Genomic DNA, 24733 nt, shown 5'->3' with positions numbered 1-24733 from the left:
GCAGAGATTGACAGTACAAATGAAAAGGCAAGAGCTAACTATATGATGTCTACAAGAAACATACTTTAAATATAAAGACACTGGTAGAACTAAGTGAATTTAGCAAGCCTGTAGGACACAAGGTCAATATACAAATACCAACTGCATTCCTAGACATAAGCAACATACAATTACAAAATAAAATAAAAAGAATTACCATTTACAATAATTAAAAAACAAAACAAAACATAAAACACTCAGGGGATGAAGGGTATCAAAATATGTCACCCCATAATATGCCACTTTAGTATAAGGATTATTTTGATTGAAGACAACTGACAAACAGCAGATGCAGAAGGAACTCTATGCCCTCCTCCTTTCTGCCTAAAACCAGGGCAGGAATTTCCCTTTAGTAAAGTGTTCCATCCTGCTCTCCTGTACCAGGAGAGAAAGACTCTTAACCACTGGAAATGCTTCATTGGTGATACTGTCTACTTAAGTCTGCATAAGAAACCTTAAAAAATAATCCTCACCTACCATTAGTTTTCCCATATATTTACCTTCCTACAATTTACCAACCCTAGAAGCCCATATCCCTTTTCCTTTGGCTAGTCACTTCATAATTTATCATCCTTTGTTAAAATAGTGTATAGGCTCCCAAGCCTAACTGCTTTCTTTGTGTTTTCACCTATTTTCTGTTAGGTTACCACATGCAGCATAATAAATCTTCTGTCCTGTTAATCTGTATTTTATCAGTTTAATTCACCAGCCCCAACCACTGAACCGAAATGGGTAAAGTTTTTCCTCCACTACAGGGACAAATTTAACAAAATATCTGCAAGACCTGAAAAAGCAAAGACTGCCCAACATAGCTAGGAGAAATTAAAGAAAATGTACATAAATGGTCATCATGTGGGCCAACATTATGCCTGCTATACAAAATACATTTCTAAGCCTAAAAAGCTACTAGTTTGCAAACTCTGCTCTAAATGTTCTCAATTTTATCCTTGGAATAAACCAACCACCAGAAAACTGAGTATTCAGGCTACCTAATTTTTTTAACCCAACTGCATTCTATCAGTAAACTCTTCACTTTCACTCTGTAGAAACAATATAAAGCTTGTTTATTTTTGGAAGCTGAAGAAGCTATTTACTATAACAATGCAGTACCTCATCATAGGGGCCCAGAGAGAAGTTTTTTCTGGGACCTAAACTGCACAAAATATATCAGTTCTCCAAATCACCGAGTAGGCCTGTGGAGTTTGTGGAAAACATTAACCTCACAACTCATCAAGTTTCTAATTTGGCTCTAGTTGTTAGTTAATTTGATCCAAGTTTAGCATTTATATATTGTATATACATTTCTGTATATACTTTACCTTTGGTCTTAATTTACTAATATTGCCTTTTGCATTTTTAATTTTTAGAGTATATACTCTAAATTCTTTTGCGGGATAAAATATTTTTTACATAAATATGTAAGTAATGTTTTTATTTTTTTATTTTTGTTTTATTTTTATTTTATTATTTATTTTTTTAACCTTTCAAACCCACTTTTATTTCCTGTGATCCTCTTCACACAAAGAACTCCACACACATTTCTTGCAGCTGTTCATGTTGGTCAGGCACCATTTTACCCTTAAAAATGTGCTGGCATCAAAATATGACAATTAACCAGGGTTAAATCTACAAAATATTTACATGGCACAGCACATTAAGCTTTAGACAGTTGGCAATTAAACCACATAAAAAAATAGGACAAGACCCACGTATTCAGAATCAGGTGTTCACAGCCCCCATCTGGCGACTGTACAATGGTTCCCAAAGGCAGCAGAGGCAACAGGCAGTTACTTCAGAGGACATTGAACACTATGATGGGGATGCACATTACAATGCTACCGCAGTGTCATGTACCACCCCAACTCTCTCTCAGGTGGTCTCATAATTCTAGAATGTCAGGTCCGGCTGATACAAAATGAAGACAGACAACACAACATTTACTCTGTGGACATATTCTAACTCCTACTATGCACGCATTGTGATTTTAAATACAACTTGTCCTAAAAACTTGTCACGATCATCATGGTTTTTCAGGTTGGGTGATCCAACAATCTTGCACTCGACTGTTACTTCTTTTGGGGTTTTGCTAGCACCGAGGCTGAGTTGGACAGCAACTAATGGCTGTAGATAACTCACATGCAGTTTTTTCCCATAATATGGAAAATATTTTAAGTCCATATGTCCATCTGGAGGATAAGTTAATACAGCTGTCATGTTTCCACCCTTAGAACTACCAGAGCATGATATCTTCGGTTCACCTTGAGGCTTTAATCCAATTATTCTGTTCATTTTTACAAGAATACAAGGGTTCCCACTGGAGTAGCCAAAGTTAGGGTCCTTCACCCCACTGCATTCCTCAAGTAAGTCAAGAGGAAACTGACATGCTTGATAAACCGGACCCTCCTGATGAAAGAGCTGTCCATCCGGGCAGAGTCGGAGAGTCTTCTGTTCTTCCGAAGCATATGGCTTCAGAAAGTTCTTAAGGTCTTCAATGTACCCTTTATAGGACTCTGGTTCAGACATACTGAATGAATATTCTAACGCCGACACTGGTTTTGGAAAAACCGTAAGTCCTGGATTAGGAATCTGGTCTCGGTATTTTGGAACCTCATCGTTCAGAGTCTGAAGCATAAGCCACATTGCGAATATGAGGAGTGCAGCCAGGAACCCATAAAAGACTACGTAGAAGAGCAAGATCAAACCCCAGCTCTTGCCTGTGCACCCCAGGAACTCTCCAGTGGTCTGGTTGTAGATGAAGAGCTTCCACTTGGCCAGGCTCTGGTTGAAGGTCTTCTTGTCTTTCTTCATCATGCTGCGTGCCAAGTAATGTTTTTAAAGAGAGCCAAGGAATAACCATATTAAAGAATTCACCATTTAATCAAGAACATAATAGAGACCATAAAATTATTTTAAATGGATATAGTGTAACATTACATTTTAAGAGCAGAAAACAGTGGGAGATAAGGAACGTGAGGAAAAACCCAAAAAACCAGCGAGAGAAAACCCAAGTATAAGGAGTAGGACTTTGAATAGTGAATATATGGTAAAGAGGGTAGCAGGTAGACAATGTGGGCAGTAACAGATTATTAGACTACAATGTAAAGCAAATGGTTGAGATTAAATATGGTAAGAAAGTTGGATAGTTAGAAGAAAGTCATATAATGGGTCAGGTGCAAAAGTGAGCTTGAATTTGATTTTTAAATGTGAAATAACACTATAAAATAGATTATCAACTTCTTGAAATACATCATCATCTCAAACTTTTTGTTTGGAAGTTATTAAAGCCACTGCCTTAAGGGATCTAGTTACAGAGTTTTATATCTAAAAGGAATCTTAGAGAAACTACAAGTCAACTTTAGAGATTAAGAAAAAAATTAAAAATACATATTTCAAATAATATACAAAGATTATAAGCCTTAAAACTCAAACCTACTAATCACCTGGGTTGATTTAACATAAATGACTTTTAGTTGTCCTTTCTCATTCCATGTGTACACCTAACCAAAGCTAAGAGCTCGAAGAACTTCCCAAGGGAAAAAGATTGGAAGGTAATTCCTTCACTACACACTACCTCAAGTTAAAATGAAAAACAAGCATTTACTGCCGTGGCAAGTGTGGTTCAGTGGTTTTAGAGTCAGCCCTCGCACTGAGGGGTTTCAGGTTCGATTCTCAGTCAAGGGCACATACCTGAGATTGCAGGTTCGATCCCCAGCCCTGGTTGGGCAAGTGTAGAAAGCAACCAATTTATGTGTCTCTCTCACATCGATGTTTCTCTCCCCCCCACTTCCTTCCACTCTAAAATCAATGGAAAAATATCCTCCAGTGAGGATTAACAAAAAACAAGCATTTACTGTGTTTGCGATACACTGTTAAATCACAGAAGATACCAAGAATAATAAAACTATTCACTGAAAAATCATACAATAACACTAAAAGTTCAAGACAATGAAAAAGGAGCCCCATTAAATATAATCTAGAAAATCAAAAAAATCAGTCTCAATGTAATTCAGCATTCTCACTACCTATCACTTTATAATGACATACATAAGGCTTAATGTTAATATTTTGGTTCTTTAAATTTTTTAAAAAAACACACGTATCTTTATTGATTTCAGAGGGAGGAAAGAAGAGGGAGAGGGAGAGATAGAAACATCAATGATGAGAGAGTTATTGATCAGCTGTAGCCCGCAACCTGGGCACATGCCCTGACCGTGAATTGAAGCCCGATCGACTGGATCCTAGGTCGATACTCAATCGCTGAGCCACGCCCAGCTGGGCAATATTTTGGTTCTTTAAATGGATAGGTTTTATAGAAGAGAAACCTTTCTATCCACTTTACTTCATGAAGAATATTATAAACAATAGGAAACAGAAACTCAGAAAAATATTTGGAGAAAATGTTGTACAAATGTGATAAAATATTAAAAAGAAAAAATTTCCAGTATGTGTAAACATTTAAAACAGCAGCACATTTTTGGAAAATCTTAAATAGTATTTCCTTATGAAATACAAGAACTTTGAAACTATATTTCTCAAACCTGCTTAAACATTTCACACAAATATATGTTAGTCTTTGTTATGATGACAGGGCATAAATTACAAATGCAGACATGTGACAAGGACTGGGGAAGTGGACAAATCCAAGGTTAGAACCAACTAAGAATAAACACTAGTTAGACAAATGCAAAGGTCAACAACTGAGGTCTGTGTGAGAGCAAGGACTTAGGCTGATCTCAATATACAAACATCATGCAGAGGATCAAAATCCGGACAATCTATAGCAGGAAAAAGAAATCAAACTGAAGTTGGCAGCAGGTATCAAAACTCAGAGAAAAAGGCTAAATGATAAAAGGACAGACACTAAACAACGAACTCGGCAGAAAACACCAACAAGCAGTTTAACACTTGCTCAACACTTTCCTCATCTCAACAGTTGCTTAGAATTTGGAGTTGGGAAGGGCTAGCATTTGAGAAGTTCAAAGAGATGTGCGTATGTTACCGACATTTCTCTCTTCCTATAGAAGCACATATTTCAATGCCAATTTCAAATCATGGCAAAAATATAGTATAAATAAATATACATGCTTATATAAATATAAATACAAAAGGAAGGTCTAGATTTTAAATGATTAAATTTTACTACTAAGCAAAGGAATTTGCAACTAACAGCTTAGTCTGTAGATAACCAAGATATACATTATGGGAATTTTTTTTTTCTTTCATTTTTATAGACAATATAACTAGTCTCAGAGAAAAAAACTCTTGACTGGATGAAAATCAGCAGGCACCTGTGATAGGATATTACAAAGAAGCAATATTCAAATTCCTACACCAAATTTTTCCCACTTCTTAAACTTGCTATATTATAGTTGAAGGATAGAAACCCATGGGGATCCCCAAAATTCTTTCAGAGGATCTAAGAGGTAAAAACATTTTTATAATCCTAAAATGTTATTTGTTTCACTGTGTTGACATTTACACTAATGAAACAAAAGTAATGGTGGATATAAAACTGCTGGCCCCTTAATACAAATCAAGGCCATGGTGCTGATCATCATATTCTTCTGTGCTATGCCCTCATAATTAAAAGAAAAAAGGGGGTGAAAAGGCTAGTTCCATTATGAAGCAGTAAAAAAATACTAATTTTTAAATTTTAACCATGAGCATATGACTTTTTAATATTCTCTGTAACAAAATGAAAAAATTTCTATTGTATACCTAAGTACATAGCTGTTTCAACAAAAACACTTGTGTAAATGTGAGCTAAACCAGTAGCTTTTCTTCATGGGATATAATTTTTACTTAAGACAGAGTTCAGACTTACTTGGCAGACATTTTCTTAAAAAATGAATGAAGTGAGCCTGTCATTTCAGGGAAAACAACTCACTTTGTCATCAGTGATAAAATTCCACTGGGCATTTAAATGGGTTTTAAAATTCTTTGTCATCTCAATGAAAATCAAATAAACACCAAAAAGTAAATGTTAATCAACAGAATTAAACAGGATATATGATTGTGTTTTATATGCTTTTAAATAAACTATCAATGGAAAACAAAATTTAAAATTTGGCAAACATATCTCACACTGTGAATGTGACATCTTCCCAGTTTTTGACTTTTCTAAGATCAGTGGTGATATTAGCAAAGATGATTTAAAAAAATATATATTGTAGTAGAATAAAATGCAGCAGTATTGGGAAGTCAGTAAGTAAACCAGTTTTTTCCAAATGACCAATGTACACTGTTAGAAAATTAAGCAGGGTAAAAGATCCATTCAGAGAATGTGCAATAAACCAGTGAATTTTAACCTAACGAAGTTCAGAAAATTCACTGATAACGTTTCAGATTCCACACTATAACTTCTAAAAAACTACCATTTGAGTAGGTTTGGAGTGGTATCAAAAAATATCCACAAATATCGAAAAGCGTTATTAAAAATATTCTTCCCTTTTTTATCCTCATGTAAAGTGTGAGACCAGATTTTTTTCTTAGACTTCCTCCAAAATAATGTACTGCAACAGACTGAATATTGTGCTTAAGTACTGTGCTAAATGTTTACACAGATTATCTAATTTTCCTTACAAGCATTCTAGAAAATGGGTAACTGCATCTTCACAGTCATTTAGAGGATTAAAAAACAATGCCTGTGAAGCACTTGGCACAGGCCCTCTGTATAACTTAAAATTTTCAATAAATGGTAACTAATGTGCTCAATTACTATTGCCACCATAAAACCATGTGGGCATCCTTTGTACAACATATAGCCAGCTAATTAGAAACCAGATTTCATACACAAGATCAAGTTATTAATAGCCAATTAAACCAGAAGTTACCTTACAGACATTTAACATTTGTAAACACCTCCTGAAAGGCCTTTGTCTTGGCAAATCTGGAAACTATATAACAAACTAAGCAAGATTTTGATGCTCACCAACTCTGTAGTGACCCAGTCACTTCACACTGGAATAAGTTCTTTAGTCAAGTGTCAGAACAAAGTCCCTAACAATTTAGAATCAGAAAAGTGCCAATGCTGTTGCATGTATAAGCAGGTAACACATGATACAGACGACCTTTCCTAATTCATTCTCTACAGCATGCATTAACCACTGAACTATGATGAATTAATGTGGGACTAGTGGCATTTGGACAACCCAGCCTTTACTCTCATATAATAGTAATAGATTAACTCACAAATGCCTAGTTACACTACCTTTTGAAAGCTGTTTGGAACTTTCATACTCCACTAAAATATCAGTCTTCTTTACAGGGATTATCAGCTGTCCTAGGTGTCTTCTACTACTCCCCCTGCATTCCTCTAAGTTGGGGTATGAAATTAATGTTGCAACTTCTACCCCTCCTTCCAGGATAAGCTCCACTTTCAAGTAAGCGTACATATTCCTAATGCATAATATAGCAGGAACATGAATATGTGTAAGTGGAGTTATATGTAAGCACACAAGTGAGTATACTGTATGTGTATATACATATAAACATTTACTCTGTACACTGATTTAAATGTCAATAGAAAAATCTTTAAGGACAAAAAGGTAAAAATGGGATCTAGGAAACCTTCTAGATAGCCCAACATTCTATTATAACAATACATAATAATTACAAATATAAGCACAAAAAAATATAACCTAAAGATGCATAGTTTAAAAAATCTTTTTACTGACAAATTCAGAATGCTGATAAACAAATGAAGTAAAAAATTAGTATTCAAATACATATCTGTAGGCATCCTAAATTAAAGAATGTCTCATTGCCAACGATAGACATTTTGTCTTCTGAACTTTTACCTTTCTGAAGCAAAATTAGCTGGACTAATCTCATTGAATTTTAAGAACCTAGAACACTGAAGGTGCTCAACTAAGTACTGAAGTGAAATGGTAAGATTCAATCTACCCAACATGTCTAATCTTTCCAAAACCTTTTAATAAAAATGTTATTTATGTCAATTCAAGTAATTTACATTACCTAAACTTCGTCTCTATATCAACTTATACATTTATGTCCTAAAGAGGTACTCCAACTCTTCCTAGTGAAGAATGTCACCATGGTTATACTAAATACAGGGGTTTAACGTTAGAAACCCACAGATAATTTACTGACATAATATATAATGTATATTACGTAAGCCAATACATTTTATAGAATAAAAATAAATATAGCAAGTATCCATCAAAAGAGTCTACCTCATGGAGATTTTATATTACTAAAAGTAACTATACTATCACTAAAATAATAGCAAGTGGATTTCCTGTTTGAACTAGAATGCATTATTTACCATTAGCCCATAATACTGACAAATCAAAAAGAAGCAACAACTTTCCCATGATTCTTTCAATCTAATTTAAAACAACGACAAAAAAAACCCTCTAGTGCCAAGATAAATACAGAGCAGGACATGGTTCCATAATAACCAAAAGGGTTCAGCCAAACTATCCACCCACTGTATCTCTAAACCACCACAAAGATTTAAGACTTTTATCATCTATATTACAACCTGTAAAATCAAGTACAGCTGAAGATAACAAACCCTTCCTTTAGCTGACATAGGAACAAAACTGGATATGAGAGTTGTCACTCTTAACTGTAAATATTTTTATTTTCATAAAAATTGCTCCTTTTCAAATGCTATACCCTAAACAAAGCATTCTAAATTTAAAAAGTATTTGTGAAAATTTCTCATTTCTAAAACAATTTTTACAGAAAACTACTAAAACCAGTTCAATTATAAAAAAAACCTAGAATATAAAATTATGTTTCTGAAATGACCTCTCATGTTTCATGGTCTCTTATTAAAAAAGCTTACATATAAACTTCAAGTTTATATACACAGCACTTGGTCACACAAACGTGGAATACACATACACACACACACACGTTTGCAGGACTTCCTCTTCTTACTGATCTTTCTGAAGTACTAAGATCCATCACATATGACTTAAAGGAAAAGTATCAAAATTCTAAAATTATATATATCATGTCTCAGCAATATTAAGAAAACAGACATATAAACAGGCTCACAGCCCTTTCCTATCATTAGTAGTTGGCCACTTCCCTCAGTATTAGTTAAGGAGAGCAAAAGGAAGAGAAATACTTTGACTCCTGTGGTTTGGAGGAGAAAATTACTGACTGGATTATTTGGATAATTTAAGTAACAAAGTTTTTCTATTTACTCCATTACGTTGGGATACCTGAGAAGTAATGATATAAGTTAAAATCAATCTCTTACAGTTTTATAAGTTTTAGACGCTTATATTTTACTTAAGATTTTGAAGATCATTTAAAATTTCAAGTTAAATAATGATATTAAATTTATAATAGACAATCACCATAAACCATAGCATTATAGGAATTAATCTGCACTATATTTACTGATGATTCTGATTTAAGAAGAGCGCCTTCTTAAAATTTATGATTCAAAGAACCAAGCTACAGTGGAAGACAGAAAAACATAGAAGGGGTCCAATAAACGTTTAAGTAAATAAGCGGAAATCTACATAAAATTCCAGAGGCTCAATAAAATCACAAAGATGAAAATAAGTGTGAAAAACTTAAAATACCTCAATATCAGGTACAATATAATTGTCACTGTGGTATAAAGAGGAACTTTTATTCATTATTGGACATTTGTACAAGGAGTTAATCCTTTAAACAAATAAAAATAATTTTCTGGAAAGCTCATTGTGTAATTGTATCTTTTCACTTGCAATATGAGATACTTTAGAAAATGGTAAACTTAGCTTGAGAGAGTTAGCAAGTTTATCCTCTTTGAACTTTTATTTTTAGCATTAGGTCATTATAAATACTTACAACTTTGGGAATAAAAGCATATTTTATTACTATTTGGAAAATTTTTACATCTGGCCTACAAATGATGGAAAAATACTCAGTTAAGTCAAATAATATTAAATAAAAACTACTCAGTATGGTTTAATGCAACAGGTATATAGGAACCAAATTAAGAGAGATTGAAAATTAGGACAAATAATTAATACTACAGGTTACTTTAATAATTACTAACAATGAACAAATTAGGTACGGTAAAATCTTAACATGATATTAAACAATTTTACTGAAAATCATAAAAAGCCAATTTCTAAATACCATTAGAAAAACCTATGCTTAAGGCACAAAACTATGCTTGAGTGTGTTTTCCTAGAAAATAAATAAAACTTTCAAAATCTGTTACATACTGCAATTTTTAATGGCCAAAAAAGAGTCAAGTAGATTTATTGAAACCTATTAAGTACACTTTTTAAAAATCCAAAGCAAAAATTTAAAAAAGCAAATGAAAATATACTAGAACCTCATAATCCAATTAGACTTTGTTTAAACGCAACCCCTAAAGTCATGTGACCACTCCCATTTACTTAAGTTCCTTAATGAAAGTATATATACCACTATTTCTAAGTAGACAGTTCACCATACCATTTGTAAGGAAACTCACTAACAGTATTTAAAAAGAAATAATGGAAATTAACCAGAGGATTCAGCTCAGACAATAAGCTCTTAGGAGAGGAGTAAGGAGTATGTTGGCAGGTGTCTGCAAGAAGCTAGATAATACAGTGGAATCAGTTTTCATTTTGCAGAACCACCATGAGACTTGCTGCAATGTCAGCTCTAAGCACACACTGAGGGACTCCAGAAAATGCTCATTGATCATGCAGCACTTTATAATGCGCATAGGCTTTTTCCTCCTGCTAACCCCGCCTAGCTTCCTTTTGCAGCTTCTTCTCTCGGCCCTCTCCCCCTAATCAAATCTCTTCCTGAAGACAGGGAAATATTTAATAAATTATCTTAACAGTCTGAGTATTAGGAATACCTTTCACCATCATGAAACCTCTTTATCTGAATTATCTAATCTTTTCTTAACAAGGAAGGAAAAATCCTACAACCTACAGATAAGAAAATGGGTTTTAAATATCTATACCTATAAATACAAGTGTCTGACAATATACTACACATCCAAGGCCAAAACCAATTATAGTTTCACTCTGACATGTATTTCCTTGAACTGATTTATATATTCAAATAGGTTCTTATAAAACTAGGAAGAAAACAAAACAAAATTTCAAATTCTCATGACTCAAAATGCAGGTTTTTATTGTGAACTCTGAAGCTTTACTGCTTTAAATTTTAGGATCCTTTAATTTTTATTTAATAATTTATTTTATAATAATCAAAGTCACGTGAAAAAGCTAGAAACAGAATGTACCAGCTAAATTAAGCAATTAAATTGATAATACATATATGCTTAATTTAACCCTCAAAACTAAAATAACCAGCAGTTTTTAATAGTTAACTGCAAGCAGAGCTTTAGGCTTAGATATGTAAATGAATTCTAAGACATATGATACTAAACCTACTCAAAGCTGCTTTTCAGACCCCACCTTCTAATGAGTTAATCTAAAGGTCACCACAACCACAGGCTTTTTATTAAATGTGAGGCCCGTTCCTCTTTTAATTTCTTATCAAAAATATATCTTATAATTTATGAAACATGAAGTTCAAACAAAACAATTCTAGATTTGTTTAGTAAACACATCAATCAGACTGCCACATTCTCACACAGAATAAGGTCTGACCGTATCTTGCTTTTATGCTCTGCCTCTCTTTGCTCTCTCTTCTAATCTATTCATCTGAAAAATAATTCCGTCAGGTAAGATTTCTTTTGTTTAGATTTCAACTTCCATTTCATTTACAAACCTAGCCCTACCTCAAGAATGTCTTCTAGAACATATGCTTCCATTTCAGCCGCTGTCTCCACCATGTTTTATCAAACTGCCATGTTTCTTACTGCACTATGATTAGATCATTGCCAGCAGGAACACTCCTCTGTGTCAGCAAGGGAACAGGAAATGGAATGTTCTATTACATGCCTAAAGCAGCTTAGCTGTTCACTAGCCAGGCATCTACCAAAAGAGCAGGGGGTGACTCACTGTGTGTTTTTTAAAGATACAGAAGCTCTATTCCAAAGCAAACTTCTGTCAAGTAATTTCAACAGACAAAATTGATAAAGTCTCTTATATTACCATTTCAAAACTTAAAATCCTAAAATTTCAAAAAAGATACAATTATATATATATTTAAAGCTATTTAACAAGCCTGACTTCCTGGTTGAACAAAAGAGGTTGAAGTGGGTTACGTAGCAATTTGCCCCTAGTAAAGCCTTGCAGTAAGATTAAAGGCTGTATTAAATACACAAAGGAGACAACGTAATACCAAATTAGGAATTTGCTACATCAGACAAATGCATTATATAACATATATATTACGGGTGTTGACTTGAAGGTGTCAAAAATAATCACCTTAATGTAGATTTTTTTTAAATGGTAAACTGGTTTTCTATAAACTGTTTGAAAATATCTGAGAGAATGAGATAAACATTCAACTGATTTACAACTACTAAAACAAGACATAACACACGGTGATATTCATTTCCTAGAAATGCCTTTAACTTCATTTAATAACCAAAGAAATGTCTCCTTACCCCATCATAAATGCTACAAGAGACTAAGATATTTCAGATAACTGAAATTCAGAAACACCGAATCTGGATCATTAAACAGCAAATATAATAAGCGACAGTAGAGTCAATTTATAGCATATTCATTATTGTAACTGCTCTTCAGTTTAGTAAATTTTGTTACTTTGTCAAATTTTTTCCTGAAATATGAAAAAATTCAATGGGAAAGGGACAATGTTTTATGCCCTGTGACATTAATAAAATAACCCTGCACTTACTTGTAGGAGTGCCACACAAACTGAATTTGAAGTGATCCTTTAATGTGCAGATTAACCAATCTAATTATAATTCTTAAGTGAAGAGTTGTTTGGTCCAACATTTCCCAACCACACACACACAAGAAAGGGAAAAAAACAATTTTTAAAAGAAAAGGAAAAAAATTAGAGGAGGGAGTAATTATTAACACATACGGCTAAATCTATGCTGACAACGTAGTGATATGAATGACACTGCCAATAATATCTCCCCAAAGTGATGCCCTGTTTTAGTAGAGATTTTGTAGTTCTCTTGGGCTATAATTTATTAATTTGTAAAATGGGGTAACATTCATTCAACATGAAATACCTGTTTATCAAAAACTGTTCTAGGGACAGTCAACAAGACAGATAAAATTTCTTCTTTCAGGTTTATATGAAGATCAAATGAGATAAAATATCTACTACTCAGTTTCTGATATTAGGAGGTACCCATACTGTGTCAAGCAATGTGTTTTTTCCATAAACATGTTATTTAACCTTCACAATAGCCCTAAATGATAATTTAAAAGAACAGTAACATTAATAATTACATTGTGCTTACTATATGTCATATGCCATTATATTAACTCATTTAATTCTCACAATAATCCCAAAAGAAAGAAAGGTACTATTATCTCCATTATACATATGTGGAAACTGAGGCACAGACAGGTTAAGCAACCTGCCCAACTTACTCCCAACTGAGCTAATTAAGTTGAGGAGCTAACATCTGAATCCAGGTAGTTGGTTACAGAGTCTGTCCTCTGAATGGTAGAACAGCCTGGACCAAACATAAATGAGATAGAGGTATTAAAGGGTTAAACAAAATTTAAATTAAAAGGCTAATAAATTCTGGTCAAATTTCTAAAAGCCCATACATTTATCAAACAACACTATCCCCAAGATTGTACCTTTTATTTCTCCTGAATCAATCATGTCATAATATTGACTGAGGGTTCTAAAGACATGGCAAATGTAGCACAGTAATATTCTTTCATTACCTCCATAGTAGTTATGGTTTTTATCTATAAAGTAATATATGCTCATGAAAAAATTATACAGGAAAAAGCAACACAATTTCTCACAACTCCTAAAAGACATAACAAGTTAGTATATTCTTCCAGAAATAACCTACATATATGAAGCATATCTTAGTGTAAACTGTTTTTATACAAATGAAAGCATGTTATGCATACTTTGCGGCACCCCCATTTAAAAAAATTTAATACTCCATGATAATTGCTTCAGATTAGCACATGATTTTGACAGCTATTTAAATTTTCACTGAAAAGTTGTACTACAATTTAATCAGTTCCTTACTGATGGGCACCTGTGTGGTTTCTAACATTTTATAATGCTGCAATGAAAGGGCACACACTCTGTGCCCATGCCTCAATATTACTATATGGTAAATTTCTTGACGGGTATATGTACTTAAAATTTTGTTAAGAAATTACCCTTAAACAACCTGAACTAATGTACACTCCTGACAGTGAAGAAGACTGCCTGCCTAAAAATATTAAGTATTAATGATACAAGTTTATTTCAAAACCCAGATCAGGAAACAGCACCAGTTTTAAAACATGTATCTAGACTTATTTTTAGTTCCTCATCATTTCTATTTTTCAAGAAATCTCAAGCGAAAGTTACACCTCCTCTCACCTAACTTTCACCCCTTACCAAAAATAAAAAATAATAACACAAATTCATTCCCTGACAGATGAAGAACTTCAAACACTTACAAAAAAAGGAAAAGAAAGAAAAGGCCACAATGCAGACTCTATGTATACGTATGTGGGTGGAGGAGAGAGGATAATAAGGGGTCAAATGACCTGTTTTTTAGAAAATATATCTACTTCTGCTAAAATAAAATCCATCTGGGCTTAATGGGCTTTTAATTTAAGAGTAAATTTTAAAGTTTCTGCCAGAATATAGCATTCTAAAGATCCAGAATTCTTTGGGTATATTCTCACTAAAATAAATAAAATACTGTATTGTTAAATATATTTACTTGCTTACCTTCCACATTTATTTCATACTATTCATTTTTAAAGTTTAAAATTCTAAAGTAATCCTTCCAAAATCAAGGGCCGCACATAAGCAGTTTTTATTAACATAAAGATCCCTAAACAGTTTCTATCTCAGTTTCTTGACATATATCCCAGGTTTAATTTTGATAATATTTAAAAACAATAATGATTAAACCTTCACCAGAACCTTCAAAATAAATGTTAACAGTTGGACACTCTTTTTAATGTGTAGGAATAGTTAAAAGACTTAGGTAACAAAGAATTAAGTAACAATATATAAAACTGTAACTTCATAAATAAAATAACACAAAAGCCATCATATAGTATATTCTAAATGTGAGGATGGTGTGAATTATTTTATAATAATTTCTTTAATTGTTTAAATAAAATTTTTCTCAAGGCTATTATTATTATAAGCCCTAGTAAACTTTTTTTAAAGATCGTAATTATCATTTTTGATCATTCATTTATACAAATATTTTCTGAGTGCTTACTAGGTTACAGGCTTTATACTATACAATAGATGCAGAATAGCAAATAAAATTAGTTATTTTACACCTCAAAGAGTCTATAAGCTAGAAAACTTGATCCTGATTCTAGACAAAGTTTAATATCAAAATCTTCAATAATTTTTCCTCTTCTCTAATTTATAGACCTTTTCATTTTCCTATAATCCAACTAGTATATAAAACCCCAAACTCCACTTGAACAGTACAAACCTATCATATTTAAACAAAATATTTCATCCAGATGTGTCCTACGTACATAATGCAATACAAGAACAGTCCTGTCCAAATGTAAGTAATATACTAAGCAAAGAAACAAAGCAGCTTGCCTATCTTTTCACATCTCCAATAATAGTTGTGCCTGTTGGACACTTGCATTTGTTGTCTCTACCCATGAATTCATTCTTTTTCCCAGTATTTCACAATAGGTTCTATGTATACAAATTGATAAAATATACTTAGTTTTTAGATCTCTTTCACCCCTCAAATCTGTCTGTATTATACATTTCAGATAAAAATAAAACAAATACATATATAGTAGAAATTACTTATTTTAATGTTTTTGGTTTTGCTTTAAATAGGCTAGATCTATTGATAGGATAGCACTCTCAATTTGGTCAGCAATGCATTAACTGTCTTCTGCTCTAAAGCAACAAGTATCTACAAACAAATACACCACACATACCCACAGCCTCCACCCCTGCCACACACCTCACATGCACAGTGATGAGAGTGAAGGGGCTAGGAATAAAAATACAAATTACAAGAAAAGACTTAAGTTCAAAGACAAGTTTTTAGAGTCACGGAATTCCACCACCCTTCTGAAGGACAACTGTCCTACCCTAGGGGACTAAAAATGAAGCTCCAGGTAACTCAGTATCGAAGGAATGGAGAATAATCAGGATGTAAAAACTACCCAAGCAACCTTGGAATTCAAATGCTGTCACTGGCTTTCCTCTGGTTCCTTCATATCTGGGTTTGCTGGTAACAAGCTCCAATCAGTCTGGTCTCTCAAAATGCCTGTTACTATTATGCTATTTCTAGCCTAATTTATTTACAGCAAATCTTGAATGGTTTGCCTGTAAGTTCCAAAAAGACTACTCTTTCAGACTCATAATTGCATCTCCTAAGAATATATACCATTAAATTGTCTCTAACTGCCAAGTTCTAGGCCAAAATTTACAAAATGGCGCACCATTCCCTTTTCCACTACCCTAATCCTGACCAGATAGAGGATCTTTAGGGGTCATCACATGAAGAGAATTTCAGAGCATAACTGTGACATTCCAATATTCCCAAGGTAGATATATAAACAGGACTCCCAAACAATGCTTATATAATTTTTTCATTCAATATAACTGAACCACCTCTTTGGTTATCATAAGGATATCTAACAACACAGCTATGTTTAGAAGCAATGTCACCATTAGTTTCAACTCCCTCCTTCCGCCCAAATTTCAGATATCCAATTTTACTACCAAATCTCCAACAAAACTGACACAAGATAAAAAAAACTGAAGGTAATATGTAATATCTACTAATTTCGATGTATGTAATAGTTATCTCACTAGTATGCTTTATGAAACCAAACTTAACCCATATTCATATATTCCAACTCCTCGTATCACCAATTTCTTATCAGAGTCAATAATTTTTTTAGAAAGCCTATCGACTCCCATCCTCTTCAAATACATATAGCCATATCTCTCAGTGAAGGTAATTAATATCATTTAAAGTGTGGGCCACTGAATAATAGCTTATAAAGTGTTTAAAAGCTGCCAAACATCATTTTTTTACTTAATAATTTGTTCTTGTGTGCTTGAGGAAACCATCTCCCTGTTACACAAATTCCACAATTTCCAGTAAAATGCTTAGTTTTAAAAGTAGTTCTCATAATTGTTAAAGGTAGACATTTATATAACTTTTTTAGCACTCCAGCTTGCTTAAAAAACGACATACAATTTAAGTAGTTATTATAATGTACTTAGGTCATAGGGTCTTTTCCAGTTTATACTTTCAATACTTGAGGGTGTATAAGACCTTATTTTTAAAAAACAAATCTAAAAAACATACAATTATAATCTGCTTCCCAAAAGACTATGTTTCTTATGCAACACTCTTAAAACTAAGCTTCCAAAAAAACGTTTTACCTATGTGGAGCAAAATCAGGATGCCAACCTGCCTTTAAATTGAAGTGGCGTCAAAATAAAATTATTTCATTCAACAAATATTGTCTGGCTAGGGCGACATCAGCTCCTTCTTTCTTTTTCTTCTTTAAATATGTTTTAATTATTTTTTTTTTTTTAAATCCTCATCTAAGGATACTTTTTCCATTGCTTTTTCAGAGTAGAAGGGAAGGAGGGAGGGAGGGAGGAACATTGATGTGGGGAGACACATCCGTTGGTTGCTTCCTGCATGTACCCCAACCCAGGGCCAGAGATCAAGCCTGCAACAGATGTACATGCCCTTGGCTGGAATAGAACCCAGGACCCTTTAGTCCACTGGTAGATGCTCTAACCACTGAGCAAACTGGCTAGGGCTGTTTTTTATTGATTTGAGAGAGGGAGAGAAAAAGAGAGAGAAACAGTGAGAGAAACATCAATCGGCTGCCTCGTGCATGGGGATCCTCACTGGGGATCAAGTCCAAAACCCAGGCATTTGCCCTTACTGGGAATTGAACCTGTGACCTCTTGGTGCATGGGATGATGCTCAATCCACTAAGCCACACTAGCCAGGCTCAGCTTCTTCTTTAGAAGGATAAAAAAAAGATCATTTCTATTTCCATCTTCCTTCTTCAAGTTCTTCTAGAAGACACACGCAGCCTCCAGTATTTATGGCTCTCCTTGACCACATGACTTCCTCCTTATTGGATAAGCCAGGCTTCAAATTCAGGTCTTCAATACATCAAGAGAAAATGTCATCTCACTCAGAGGCATTGGCAGGAGGAAGGACTCAGAATTTTTCCAAATATCAGAATTTTTAACAATAAACTTTTAAAAAACAAATCATGGAAAGAATTCAGGAATTGACATACAAAATAAAGAATGTAAGCCAGTCAAGAAATATGTATCCTACGTAAAAGTAGTCACACTTATATCCTATGCAACTTTACAATTTCTGGAATTAATCCCTGTGTGTCCTCATTTCTACCTCAGATAGTTCTTAAAGACCATGTGGTCTTGTATGTCACATTATAAATAAAAGTATTATTATCTAACTAGGAAGATGCAGACATTACTTGTTGACAGAGCATTGGCCATGTATTCTCGACTGAAAACACTCTTAAGGTTTCCTCTAGCTTTCTTCAGTTCTTTATGAAGGCCCAAGATCGACACTATAGCTACCACTGCTTCCTCCCTTCCATACTGCCCTATCACCATATCCTCTATCTTTGATTATATTTTCATATAAGGTACCAAGATTTTTCAAATGTAAAAAATGTACTTGTCTTCATGTGATAGTGTGGTTAACATAAAAAATTTAGGCCTAAATCTATTTCCTTCCAGATGATGAAGACACTACTCCACTGTCTTCAAGCATTCAACAACGCTGTTAAGAACTCAAGTCATTTGATTTTCCACATATTCTCTCTCCAGCAATACCTGGGTACTTTCTTTTTATCCTTAGAGTTCTGAAATTTTATCAGCTGTTTAGATGTAGATCTTTTGCCAATCATCCTGCTTGGTACTAGACGGGCTCTTTCAATCTGAAATTCATTATCTTTCTTCAGCTCACAAACTTTTCTTCAGTTGGTTCTTTTAATACTTTCTTGTTCCCACTGTTCCTGTTCTCTGCTTAAAGAACTCTTATTTATAGTCATGAACACTTACTGCTGTATTTTCCGTACCTCTTTAATTTTCTGGGTGTTTTTTTTTGCTACTTATACGCAGAGAGTAACTCCTCTTTAGTTCCAAATCAACAATTCAGTCTTCATTCATGCTAAATTGCTATTTAGCCCATCTATTACATTTTTTCTTTATCACTTTCTAAATCTTTTCTGGTTCTCTGCCTCCTTTTCAGTGAAACTTTAATCATTACAACACGTCCTTAAACCTTAAATGAAATTGTATTTTTTCTTTGAAGTTTTCTTCTGAATTATATCTGAGGTCAATTCCTTTATTTTTTTATTCCTCTTCCACTGTGACTCTTCTCAATTGTCTGATTAACCCTCTATACTGGCGAACAAAATGATTACTTTAGAGGGTACAGGAAGCCAGTGTGGGCTTTCTCTGTGGTTGTTTAGGTTTGTTTTCCCAACTGGCTTCTCCCTTAAATGGGAATGTAGTACTATTTAAACAGACAGGGCATATGGATAAGCAGGCACCCCAGAAATGTACCTGGACATGAAATTGACATTATTGGGTAGCACCAAAACTGTTTTTCTGGAGTAGCATGCTTTAGTGCTTCTGCTTCTCTCTCAAGTTCTTACATCTCAGCAGCAGTCCTGTTTAACAGCTGGTATACTTTGTTAACAAATTGGTTCTTAGACTTCAGGTCCAAGGACAGGACTGGAGTTGTGTAGACGGGAGAAAGGGCAGGAAGGAGGCCCACCTAATCCAGCACTTTGGAAAATAATCCTTTAAAAAAATTATTGATTATAACCCAATTGCCCACTACTGTTCTTTCCTTTTGTTGACACCAAGCTTGGAGCCTTTTCGAGATTCCCCTAGGAAAACCTGAGCTTACCTCTGTTATCTCGAGTTCTGGTTTCCTCTGACATTTTGCTGTCAATCTGATCCTATGAACTTTCTATCTTCTTCTAAATTTCTGGTCCTCTGATGGTACCTGTAGCGGACTGTGAACTGTAATTTTACTGCTCAACATGGTTTTTCCCCCACTCCTTTTTTCTAGTCACATAATCCCTCTCGTCTGTAGGAAAAATATTCCATGTGATTTGGGTGGAGGTAATTATTTCCAACCACCACAGGGGTGGCAGCATGACCCACGTCTGGCTAGAATATCCCATCCCCCCTCATTTGGCAGCCATCTTTGCCTGGCTAAATATAAAGTTAATATAGAAGAAAAGACAGACTAAAAATATTGAGAGAAAAACAGTACTGATGACATTTTTCAAATCTGGATTTATCCATGCCTAAGATGGATCTTTGCCTCTCCTTCCCCACACACATGCAAACACACATTAAAGTTACAGAGCTAATGAGGTACTTTTTCTCTTCTTTGTAGTAGTTTGACTAATATAACAACATCTGTTCCTGCTTTTCAGAACTATAATTTAATTGAATCTTTAAATAATATCAGTGGGACATTCAAAAGAAAGGAAGTAAAAAAAATTTGCTGCCCTGGCCAGGTAGCTCAGTTCATTAAAACATCATCCAGATACACCAAAACTGTGGATTCAATCTCCAGTCAGGGCACATACAAGAAACCACCAATGAATAACTAAATAAGCGGAACAACAAATCAATGTTTCTTCCCTCTTTCTCTTCCTGTCTTAAATCAATAAGTAAAAATTTAAAAAAGAATGAAACTTGCTCAATCTACCGTACTTAAAAGAAAAAAAAGTTAGGACAATAACTGTAGAATAAACCTTAAAAAATGAAATTAAAGCTTTATAGTTTGGTGTTAAACATGCAGTGAATAAATAGATGTAAACTTTATTAAGTAGATCTTATTGTTGCATAAGGCAGCCTTCATACCACTGGCAGAAAAAGGCAGATATAAAATACAATTATCTCTTAATTCGTTTTTTTCCAAGTGAAGATTCCAATGGTTTCAAAAAGAGCGAAAAAGGAAAGGTTGGTAGTGATTTAAATTTTTCTAATCTATTATTATCCAAAAAAACTCTGAATGCTTACAGTGGCAACCCCTGGGAGAAAAATTCTGTAACTATTGGTGTGATTATTGGAGCATAGGTAGGGAAAAGGTTAATTTTGAATTCTGGAGGTGATAAAAAACACAGAAGGTCACTGAACACTTTAATGAATAAAAGATGAAATCTGGTACTCTTCACCTGAGGTTCATAATCCATGATTCATAGACCTATACCTCAAGAACTCTATAACCCTCCTGAAACAATTTATAAAATGTTCTATGTATATATTTAAGGACATTTTGAGGGAGAACAGGTCCACAATTTTCATTAAAATCCACGACCTAAGAAAGGTAAAGAAAACTGCTTTTGACTGCAAAAAAAAGCAAAACAATGACAACTTCATTCAAGAATTATATATAACAATGAAATCCAGAAAAATATCCAAGTAATGAATACCTCCAACATATCAAACAGCAGTATACTAGATATATACATATCTCCATTCTTTAGAAAAACTGTCAGAAAAAAATTGGCGCCAACGTGAATGAAGAAAATGAAGTTTAGTAGTAACTTCCCGAAGTCACACAGTATTAAAGCAGGATTCAAAAGCAAGTTTCCCAACTTGATTTCAAACTCTTTCCATATAATGCTTTTTCCAGGAGAAATACTGATAAGAAAAGAAATACAAAGGCAATGGATTATTTAATGAATGTGATTTTATGTCAGGCACAGAAACTGCCAAGTACTCACATTCCTAGGGTTTAATAAAACTGGAATATGACACTTGTTCCTAATTGCCCTTTAAGATTTTCAGGGAAACTTCTGCTTCTGGTAGTGAGGTAAGGAGGACCTTAGTATTTGATTAAGATGAATGAATCTTATTACTGTTTAAGGCTGCCTAAGCCAATGAATGGGTCCTCTTGTAAGCAAAGCTGTTCTTTGGACTCCACGAAATACAAAACTCAGTTGCTCATGCATGTAAGACAAAAAACTGCAATACCACGCTTTGTGCTTTATGTCTTGGCAGAGAAGACAAGGATCCAGTGACCTCCCACAAACTAAGGCACATTCACGACTTAAAACATATTCCAATACTTAGATCTAGTGAAGAGAACTCAGGTACTAGAGTTTCAGTTGGAGCCAGAAAGCTAGGTTGAATGGTAGAGAGGATTTTATACTGTGAAGTGGTTATATGTGGTCAAAGTAACAAAAGAAAGGTAGAAAAGGTACAAATGAAATCTTAACCACACCAAGTTAGGTTAAGATTTAGAAAAGAGCATGGTCAAATCTTTGCTTTGGTACTTTGCCATTTTATCTAGAACCACAGAACCATCCGCTAAGTAAGCCTATAGCAGAGAAGTCACAGAAATATGATTTGCTTCATTAATCTTATCTGTCACTCTTTAACAACAGTATGATAAAGTACTATACATTTTTAAATTCTAGGGGAATTTATGAATAAATCCAGAATATAATTCTAAAAGGGCATCTATCCCATACAACTATCATTTGTTAAATCTTCATTACAGAATCCCATTCCCTATGCTAACACTGACTCCACCTAAAATAAATTAACCCAATTGAACAATTACAGCTGTAGAGATTTATTAGCAATGTATGAATTCAAATTAAATGGAATCAGGAAGAAGAAAAAAAGCTCCATTTTTCTAAATCACACATTTTAATTGTATTTTTTTAAAACAGTCAAACATCTTACTAATCAGTAAACCCATTTTCACAAAGTTCTCCACTGTTCCTCATACTTCAATTTTAACAGCTAATATTTATGGAAACACTTATAGTTTAAAAATGTTTTCACATACATTATTTCATTTGACCCCCACCAGAAGGAGGTATTCTTCTTATGTCCCTTTTATATGAGGCTCTGAGATTCAGCTTGCATATCATACTTACTTGACAGCATGAATTAAGAGATGTAACGGGCCTGGCCGGCGTGGCTCAGCGGCTGATCATCAACCTAGGATGTAGGAGATTGAGGTTCGAACCTCCTGGTCAGGGCACATGCCCGGGTTGCGGGCTCAATGCCCAGCAGGGGGCGTGTAGAAGGCAGTCGATCAATGACTCTCATCATTGATATTTCTCTCTCTCCCTTCCTCTCTCTGAAATCAATAAAGATACATAAAAAAAAAGATGTAACAGGGTCTACAATAGCATTCTTCTCAGTTCACATTTTTGAGAACTTACTATAAAAAAGGTCATCTACAAGATATGTACTTTGATGTTTCAAAAAAGGTGAAGAATAGTATACCATTCACTCAGTCTATGAAATCCGTTTCAATATCAATCACATGAATTTTCCCCCAAAATAGATGGGATCAGTAAAACAAGATGTAACAGAACAGAGCAACATTAACCAGCTACACTCTGATAAAGTTGTGTTGTGTGTTCTTTTGGGGAGCGAGGGGTGTTATAATCTGGTGTTCTAACCAACTCTTAAAATATTCCATGACTATTACTACTTAAGTGTAATGATCTAGAAGCAGATACCGAATTAGAGTAAGATATAATTCACAAAGATCTATAAAGGGGACCTAAATGCAAGATGAAATGAGCTAGTGAGCTCTACAATTCACACAAAACATATTTCTTGAGCAATTACTAGGAGGCCATAAAGAATAGTGAGGCAGTGGATTTCAGAAATTAAAATAGCAGACTTTGATGTGAGACTGGCCACATTTTATTTCGTTTTCATCATTTCTGTGACCTTGAGCAAGTTATTCTTTACCTTGATTTTTTTAATCCTTACCAGAGGATATTTTTTCCATTGCTTTTTCCGAGACAGTGGAAGGGGGAGAGGGGGAAGAGAGAGAGAGAAAGAAAGAAAGTGAGCAAGAGGGAGAGAGAGAAAAACATCCATGTGAGACAGACACATCGATTGGCTATCTCCCGTACGCGCCCTGACCGGGGCTGGGGATCGAGCCTGCAACAGATACGTGTCCTTGACGAGAATCGAATCCGAGACCCTTCAGTCCATGGGCTGACATTCTAACCACTAAGCAAACTGGCCAGGGTTGCCTTCATTTTTTAACTATAAAATATGGATACTAATATTGTCTACCTTAGAGGCGTCATAAAATTAAATGAGATACTACATTTAAAGCAATTATAACTTACCTGGCATATAGTTAGCATTCATGAAAATATTATTAAAATATTAGTTATTGAGGTTATAATTACCCAATGTGCTAATAAGTGTTATGAACACCCCAAGGAAGAAGTTATATTTTATCTGGCTCTTCATGGACAAATTAGCAGTCAGAAGAGAGTGACATCCAGAGAAAACAGGTATCAACAGGGCTTGAAAGGTGACTTTATACCTGGCACACCCTAAACCACTAAAAAACCATTATAGTTTTTAAAATATGGCATTGACATGAATAATAAAATGGGAATTACAGAAACAGACGTATGCACCTTTGGTCTAGCACTTTCACCACTGGAATGTATCTTACCAAAGTACAGAAACACTTACACAATGATGTATGTCAAAAAGAGTCCACTGCAGTATTTTGTGATGGCAGACCACTGAGTACAACCAAAACACTGGCTACCAACACTGGATAAATCCAGGGAAGTCATGATACCTGACAAGG

At 34.3% G+C, this 24733-nt stretch overlaps 1 protein-coding gene and 1 pseudogene across 1 annotated transcript in view; both read right to left on the bottom strand.

Annotated features, from left to right (window-relative positions):
- The window catches only part of ANKRD17 (ankyrin repeat domain 17), a 69773-nt gene that overhangs the window by 26783 nt on the left and 18257 nt on the right, over window positions 1-24733 (bottom strand). The gene's annotated exons all lie outside the window — the stretch shown is intronic.
- Window positions 1528-7511, bottom strand: LOC107534499 (sodium/potassium-transporting ATPase subunit beta-3 pseudogene; annotated as a pseudogene).

The sequence above is a fragment of the Miniopterus natalensis genome, chromosome 1 (assembly GCF_054644295.1).
Source record: "Miniopterus natalensis isolate mMinNat1 chromosome 1, mMinNat1.hap1, whole genome shotgun sequence".
NCBI lineage: Eukaryota > Metazoa > Chordata > Mammalia > Chiroptera > Miniopteridae > Miniopterus > Miniopterus natalensis.
The sequence above is the reverse complement of the archived record's forward strand: the minus strand, read 5'-3'. Positions and strand labels throughout refer to the sequence as shown.